This window comes from Pongo pygmaeus, chromosome 11, assembly GCF_028885625.2.
Source record: "Pongo pygmaeus isolate AG05252 chromosome 11, NHGRI_mPonPyg2-v2.0_pri, whole genome shotgun sequence".
Taxonomy (NCBI): Eukaryota; Metazoa; Chordata; class Mammalia; order Primates; family Hominidae; genus Pongo; species Pongo pygmaeus.
In genome coordinates, this window is record NC_072384.2 from 26135071 (window position 1) to 26144004 (window position 8934).

The following is an 8934-nucleotide window of genomic DNA, read 5'->3' on the forward strand; positions in this document are numbered from 1 at the left end:
CTAGCTCACCAGAACCTCAAACTCCTGGGCTCAAGGGATGTCCTGCCTAAGCTTCATGAATCCCTAGGATTACTTGCACAAGCCACCACACCCAGCTAATTAAAACGAACGAACGAACGAACTAACTAACTAACTAACTAACTAACTAACAAAAAACATTCTTTGTAGAGTCAGTTCCAGGCTGCTCTTGAACTCCTGGCCTCAAGTGATCCCTCCTTCTCAGCCTCAAAAAGTGTTGGGATTATAGGCATGTACCACCATGCCTGGCCCAATATAATGATCTTTTATGACTCACAACTATACAAGAGTTAAGTGAGTAAAATTAACTAGGAAACTAAGACAAGATATAAGTGCTATTAAGATATTGACATTCTCTCTACTGTTTATAGTCAAACAATTGTATATATCTATATAATATTTCCATAATCAATTATAAGTACAAATTAATAAATATAAATTGTTTTTAAATAGGCTATTATGATAATAGGCTATAATACAAATTAATGTGCCTTAATTTATTCAACTATATTGAATTGATAGGCATTTACATTTTTCTGCTACAGTAAATAAATATTCTTGCATGTATATTCTTATATATTGGTGCTTTTATTTCTATGGTATAAATTCTGAGAAATGAGATTGGTCTTAATTTTAATATCTTAATATTAATAGATGTTGCCAGATCATTTTTCCAAAATGGTCATAATAATTAAGATTTCCACATTCACACATGCAGTAAATAGTCCCAGTCTTTTAATCTTTGCATACTTTATAGGCATAAAAAGTGAATTATCATTGTAAGTTTAATTTACACATCCCTGACTTTTTCAGGATTTAGGTATATTTTATGTTTGTTGATCATTTAAATCTGCTCTTCTATGAATTGTCTTCTCAATTTCTTTTCTTATTTTTCCTCTAATTGTCCAATTCTTATCACTTTTCACAAACGCTCTGCACATGGATTTAACTCTCCTTATCCACTACATAGCAAGTATTTCCCAAAATCTGTTTTATGTCTATTGACTTAATCTATGGTATCTCTTGTGTTCATAAATTTGTAATTGCTCTGCTGTGCTGTGCTTTTAAAGCCTCCGGTTTTCCAGTCTCTGGAAAGTGTTTGTTCCTACATTAAACATATAGATTCTTGGATTTTTTTAAAATAATTTTTATTTTTTTCACATTTTAAATTTTTAAGCCACCTGAAATTTATTTTTGTAACTAGAGAAAAAAAAATTTATTTTTCACAAATTGAAATACCAGCTTTACTGTGTTTTACTGATCATTTATTTTATAATTTATTTCTGAATTTTCTTTTGTGTTCCATAGACCTTTTCATTTGTGTTTTTCCAAATAACACATTAATATGTTTATAGGGACTTTGTAGTATGTTGTAATATTTGGTAAGGCAAGAGCTCACTCTTTCTTCTTAAAAATATCTTGTCTAGTTCCAGAGTTTTAAAAATATAAAGCATAATATCATTTTATCCAATTGACATAATATTGGGATTCAAATTTGAATTGCATTAAATTTATAGATATCAAATCTGGGAAAATCAAATTGACATGATACTAAGTTCCTCCTCTTGAAAATGAAAATCTGTTTCTATTTGTTCAGATCTTATTTTATATTTTTAAATAACGTTATGATTTGCTTCACATAGGACTCATGCCTTTCTTGCTAACCTCATTCCTAAGCATTTTCTAATTTGTGTGTAGAATGCTTTTTCTCATTTTCTTTTGTCATACTCCTAGTTAGAATAGAAGAAAGCTATTAATTTTTGTGTATTCACCTTACATCCTGCAACCTGTAAGATTTTACCAAATTCTCTTATACAGTCTAAGAATTTTTTTTGTAGAGTCTATTGAGTTTCTAGAAATGTAATAGTCTTAGCAAAAAGAAAAAAGAGATAATATTTTATCTTTTCTTTTCTAATGTGTATTCCATTTTTTTCAGCTCACAGTGTTTACCAGAACAAAATAATTGAATAACCATTATGAGAACAAGCATTCCTGTCTGGTTTCTGATTTCTAAGTTAAACATTTTCAGGAATTTGGCATTTAGAATAATATTTGCTTTTTTTTTGTTGTATTGTTAGTTTAATTTACATTTCTCTGGCTCCTTCAGAATTTAGGTATATTGCATTTTTTTTAGGCACTTAATTATACTTTCCTATGGATTGTCTTCTCCACTTCTTTGCTTATTTTTCTATTAATTGTCCAACTTTTATCAATTTGCCTAATTAATACTTAATTGTTTATATTCATCTTTTATATTATATTTATATTTAAGTAATCTTTTACTGTTTTATTTAAGTTTTAATTAGGAATGGCTATGGACATAGCAAATGTTCTTTCAGCATTCATTGATGGGATTATATATTTTTTCTTTAGTGTGTTGATACAGTCGATTATGTTGATAGAATGCTAGATACTGAGTTAGTCTGCATTTCTTCAATAAACTCTGCTTTATGGAGTATTTTTCTTTTAAATATTGTTGGATCCACTCAGTAATAGTTTAGTTAGAGTGTTTACATGTATAAACAAATGAAATTAGCCTATTCCTCATTAAAATAATCTCCTTTTTGGTTTTTGGCATTACAGTTATACTGACTTTATAAAATAAGTCAAGCCACCTTTCCATGTTTTCATAAGACCTAAATTAGTTTACCTGACATTGGATTTATCTGGTCTTTAAATATTAAATAAAACCTAACCAGGCTGGGCGTGGTGGCTTACGCCTGTAATCCTACCACTTTGGGGAGGACGAGGTGGGTGGATTGCCTGAGCTCAGGAGTTCGAGACCAGTCTGGGCAACATGGTGAAACCCCGTCTGTACTAAAAATACAAAAAAAAAAAAAAAATCGCTGGGCATGGTGGTGCATGCCTGTAATCTCAGCTACTTGGGAGGCTGAGGCATGAGAATCACTTGAACCCAGGAGGTGGAGGTTGCAGTGAGCCAAGATCGTGCCATTGCACTCCAGCCTGGGCAACAGACGGAGACTGTCTCAAAAACAAAACAAAACAAAACAAAACAAAACAAAACAAAACAAAACAAAACAACCAACTGTGATTCCAGTGGGCCCTACTTATTTATGATAGCTCTCTAATCATTTTCCTAACTCTTTATATTTTAAAAATTGATACATAATAGATGTACATATATTTTGGCAATCTGATAATTTAACACATTGATATAATTTGTAAAGATCATATTTGGAATATCCACCATCATAAACATTTGTCTTTTATTTATGCTAGAAACATTCAAATTTTTATCTTCTAGTTATTTTGAAATATACAATAGATTAAACTATAGTCACGCTACTGATCTATCAAACTCTAGGTGTGTTAGGGTTCTCTAGAGGCACAGAACTAATAGGTTATATATAGCGGGGTTTATTAAGTAGCATTGGCTCACACAAGATCACAAGGTCCCACAATAGGCTGTCTGCGAGCTGAGGAGCTAGGAAGCCAGTCCAAGTTCCAAAGCTGAAGAACCTGGAGTCTGATGTTCGATGGTAGGAAAGATCCCTAACAGGTGAAAGATGTAGGCTGGGAGAGTAAGCCAGTCCAGTCTTTTCACGTTCTTCTGCTTGTTTTTATTCTGGCTGTACTGGCAGATGTTTAGATTGTGCCCACCCAGATTAAGGGTGGGTCTGCCTTTCCCAGTCCACTGACTCAAATGTTAATCTCCTTTGATAACACCCTCACAGACACATCCAGGAACAATACTTTACATCCTTTAATCCAGTCAAGTTGACACTCAATATTAACCATCACACTAGGTTTTATTGCTTTTATCAAATTTCCATCAAACTATATGTTTGCATCAATTAATCAATCTCTCTTCACCCTCCCCTTCTCTCCTACCCTTGCTGCCCCTGGTAACCACCAATCTACACTCTATCTTCATGAGACATGCATTTTTAGCTTCCATAAATGAGTGAGAACATGTGATATTTGTCTTTCTGTGCTTATTTCACTTAACATAATGAACTACAGTTCCATCCACGTTGCTGCAAAAGGCAAGATTTATTCTTTTTACAGCTGAATAATCTTGCATTGTGCATGTACACCACATTTTCTTTATCAATTCATCCCTTGATGGGCACTTAGGTTGATGCCATATTTTGGCTATTGTGATTAGCACTGCAGTTAACATGGGAATGTAGATACCTCTTTGATATATTTATTTCCTTTCTTTTGGATATATACCCACAGTGGAATTTCTAGATCATATGGTAGTTCCATTTTTAGGTTTTTGAGTAACCTCCAAACAGTTTTCTATGGTTGCTGTACTAATTTATATTCCCATCAACAGTATATGAGTGTTCTCCTTTTTCCACATCCGCACCTACATCTGTTATTCCCTTTCTTTTGGATAAAAGCCATTTAAGCTGTGGTGAGATGATATTTCATTGTGATTTTGATTTACACTTATCTTATGATTAATGATGTTGAACATTTTTTCCATATACCTATTGATTATTTGTATGCTTTTTTTTTATAACTATCTATTCAGATCTTTTTGTCTGTTGTTAAATCAAATTATTTGCTTGTTTTTGCTGTTGAGTTGTTTGAGCTCCTTATGTATTCTGGTTATTAACCTCTTGTCATAATCTGTCACAGGAAGAGAGAAAAAAACTCTTGTCACACGGCTAGTTTGCAAATAGTTACTCTTATTTCTGTGGGTTGTGTCTTCATTAGGATGATTGTTTCCTTTGCTCTGCAGAAGTTTTTAACTTGTAATCCCATTTGTAGTCTATGTTGTCCAAAAAGTGTAGGTATTCCTGCTCTTTTTCTGGTTTTCAACTGCCCGGAATATCTTTTTTCACCCCTTCACCTTCAGCCTATATATGTCTTTATAGGTGAAGTAGGTTTCTTGTAGGCAGCATAGAGTTAGTTCTTGTTTCTTTACCCACTCAGCCACTCTATGCCTTTTAATTGAAAAATTGTATCAATTTTCATTGATTCTTTTTTTTAATGAGTAAGGATTTACTACACTAATGTTGTTGCTTGCTTTCTGGTTGTTTTGTAAGTCCTCTCTTCCTTTTTTCCTTTCTTACTGTCTTTTTTGTGATTAAGTGATTTTCTCTGGTATTATGTTTTAATTCATTGCTTTTGTTTCTAGTGAATCTCTTATTGGTTTTTACATCATCGTTATCATGAGGCTTACACAACACATCTTATAGATACAACAAGTTATTTTAAAGTGATGACAACTTATTTTAGATCACAATTAAAAGAATAGAAACAAAGAAACAATTTTAAAACTTGACACCTTAATTCCACCCCCGCCTACATTTTGACTTTGTGTTGTCTCTTAACAGGTTGCTATATCTATTATTATTTTTGACAGCTTTGTCTTTTAATCTTCATAGTAGGGCTGCTCTGCCTATGGAGTAGACAACACCTTTTCATTCCTTTAAAAGTAAAAAACAATCTTCATAGTAGAGTTGTCAGTGAATTGTACACCACGATTGCAGTATTAGAATATTCTAGGTTTGTCTGTGTACTTAATTTTACCAATGAGTTTTATACTTTTACATGTTTTATTTTTGCATGTTAGTGTTTTTTTTCTTCAGATTTTAGACTTCCTTTTGCAATCCTTGTAAGACAGATCTGGTGTCTGACAAGATTTTCTTTCAGATTGTAGACTTCCTTTTGCAATTCTTGTAATACAGGTCTGGTGGTGGTGAATTTTCTCAGCTTTTCATCTGGAAAAGCTTTATCTCTCCTTCATATTTGAAGGATAGCTTTGCTGGACACAGTATTCTTGGATGGCAGTTTTTTCATTGTTTTCTTTTTTAGTTTCAGCACTTTGAAAATGTCATCCCATTCCTGCTCTGTACGATTTCCATTGAGAAATCTGTTGCCAAATGAATTGGAGATCCTTCATACGTTATTGACTTATTTTCTCTTTGTACTTTTAAGATCTTCTCTTCATCCTTGACCTTTGAGAGTTTGATTATTATATGCCTTGTGTATTATTTGGTTTGAATCTGTTTGGTTTTCTCTGACTTTCCTATAGCTGGGTATTTCTCCCTTTCTCAAGTTTTGAAGTTTTCTGTTTTTTTTTTGTTTGTTTCTGTTTTGGTTTAAATAAGCTTTCTTCCCCTTGCTCTTGCTATACTCCATCTTGAACAACAGTAATTCTTAAATTTGTTCTTTTGAGGTAATTTTCTGTATCTTGTAGGTGGTCTTCATTTTTTTATTCTTTTTTTTCTTTTTTCTACTCCAACTGTATTTTCAAATAGCCTATCTTTTGAGTTCACTGGTTCTTTCCTCTATTTTACCTATTCCACTATTGAGAGTCTCTAATGAATTTTTCAGTTTAGCAAAAGTCTTTGTCAGTTCCAAGGGTTCTATTTGATTTTTTAAGTACTTTATTCTCCTTGTTAAATTTCTCTAATAAATTTCCAAATTGCCTTTCTGTGTTGTCTTGGAAATAATGAGTTACATTGAAGGATTATTTATTCTAGTCTTTCCTGTCTGGCTTATTCTGATTTTTCTCTTAGGTATATTTGCTTAGAGATTCTTTGTGACTTATAATTTATCTGTTAATTTTCTTTTCTTTTTTTATTATACTTTAAGTTCTAGGGTACATGTGCACAACGTGCAGGTTTGACACATAGGTATACATGTGCCATGTTGGTTTGCTGCACCCATCAACTCATCATTTACATTAGGTATTTCTCCTAATGCTATCCCTCCCCCAACCCCCCACCCCCTGACAGGCCCCAGTGTGTGATGTTTCCCACCTTGTGTCCAAGTGATCTCATTGTTCAATTCCCACCTATGAGTGAGAACATGCAGTGTTTGGTTTTCTGTCCTTGTGATAGTTTGCTGAGAATGATGGTTTCCAGCTTCATTCATGTCCCTGCAAAGGACATGAACTCATCATTTTTTATGGTGGCAGGGTATTCCATGGTGTATATGTGCCACATTTTCTTAATCCAGTCTATCATTGATGTACATTTGGGTTGGTTCAAAGTCTTTGCTATTGTGAATAGTGCCGCAATAAACATACATGTGCATGTGTCTTTATAGTAGCATTTATAATCCTTTGGGTATATCCCCAGTAATGGGATTACTGGGTCAAATGGTAATTCTAGTTCTAGATCCTTGAGGAATTGCCATACTGTCTTCCACAATGGTTGAACTAATTTAAACTCCCAGCAACAGTGTAAAAGTGTTCCTATTTCTCCACATCCTCTCCAGCACCTGTTTTTTCCTGACTTTTTAATGATTGCCATTCTAACTGGCATGAGATGGTGTCTTATTGTGGTTTTGATTTGCATTCCTCTGATGACCAGTAATGATGAGCATTTTTTCATGTGTCTGTTGGCTGCATAGATGTCTTCTTTTGAGAAGTGTCTGTTCATATCCTTTGCCCACTTTTTGATGGGGTTGTTTGTTTTTTTCTTGTAAATTTGTTTGATTTCTTTGTAGATTCTGGATATTAGCCCTTTGTCAGATGGGTAGATTGCAAAAATTTTCTCCCATTCTATAGGTTGCCTGTTCACTCTGATGGTAGTTTCTTTTGCTGTGCAGAAGTGCTTAAGTTTAATTAGATCCCATTTGTCAATTTTGGCTTTTGTGCCATTGCCTTTGGTGTTTTAGTCATGAAGTCCTTGCCCATGCCTATGTCCTGAATGGTATTGCCTAGATTTTCTTCTAGGGTTTTTATGGTTTGAGGTCTAACATTTAAGTCTTTAATCCATCTTGAATTAATTTTTGTATAAGGTGTAAGGAAGGGATCCAGTTTCAGCTTTCTACATATGGCTAGCCAGTAATAGAGAATCCTTTCCCCATTTCTTGTTTTTGTCAGGTTTGTCGAGGATCAGATGGTTGTAGTTGTGTGGTGTTATTTCTGAGGGCTCTGTTCTGTTCCATTGGTCTTTATCTCTGTTTTGGTACTTGTCCCTGTTTGCAGATGACATGATTGTATATCTAGAAAACCCCATTGTCTCAGCCCAAAATCTCCTTAAGCTGATAGGCAACTTCAGCAAATTCTCAGGATACAAAATCAATGTGCAAAAATCACAAGCATTCTTACACACCAATAACATACAAACAGAGAGCCAAATCATGAGTGAACTCCCATTCACAATTGCTTCAAAGAGAATAAAATACCTAGGAATCCAACTTACAAGAGATGTGAAGGACCTCTTCAAGGAGAACTACAAACCACTGCTCAATGAAATAAAAGGGGATACAAACAAATGGAAGAACATTCCATGCTCATGGGTAGGAAGAATCAATATCGTGAAAATGGCCATACTGCCCAAGGTAGTTTATAGATTCAATGCCATCCCCATCAAGCTACCAATGACTTTCTTCACAAAATTGGAAAAAACTACTTTAAAGTTCATATGGAACCAAAAAAAGAGCCCGTATTGCCAAGTCAATCCTAAGCCAAAAGAACAAAGCTGGAGGCATCACACTACCTGACTTCAAACTATACTATAAGGTTACAGTAACCAAAACAGCATGGTACTGGTACTATTCTTATATTTCTAAAAGCTTTAGCTTTATATGTTTAGCTTATATGTTGTTTTGTACATACAGTTTTTGAAATATTTTCATAAATTGTACAATTTGTTGTTATGCAATGTCACTTTTTTTATCCTGTTTAGTGTGTAATCTTGAACTCTATCTTATTTCATATTAAATATTGCTAATCTTGCTTTTTATTTGTTTGCAATTTGCCTGGTATTCCTCCTTTTATCCCTATAATTTGAATCCATTGTTACCAATTTAAGTGTATCTATACCCTTAAGGGTATAAATGTTGTAGGTTTTTTCTTTTTTTCTTTTTTTCCTTTTTTTGAAACAGGGTCTCACTTTCTTGCCCAAGTTGGAGTGCAATGAAACTGCATCATAGCTCACTGCAGCCTCAAACTCCTGGGCTCAAGTGATCTTCCTGCCTCAG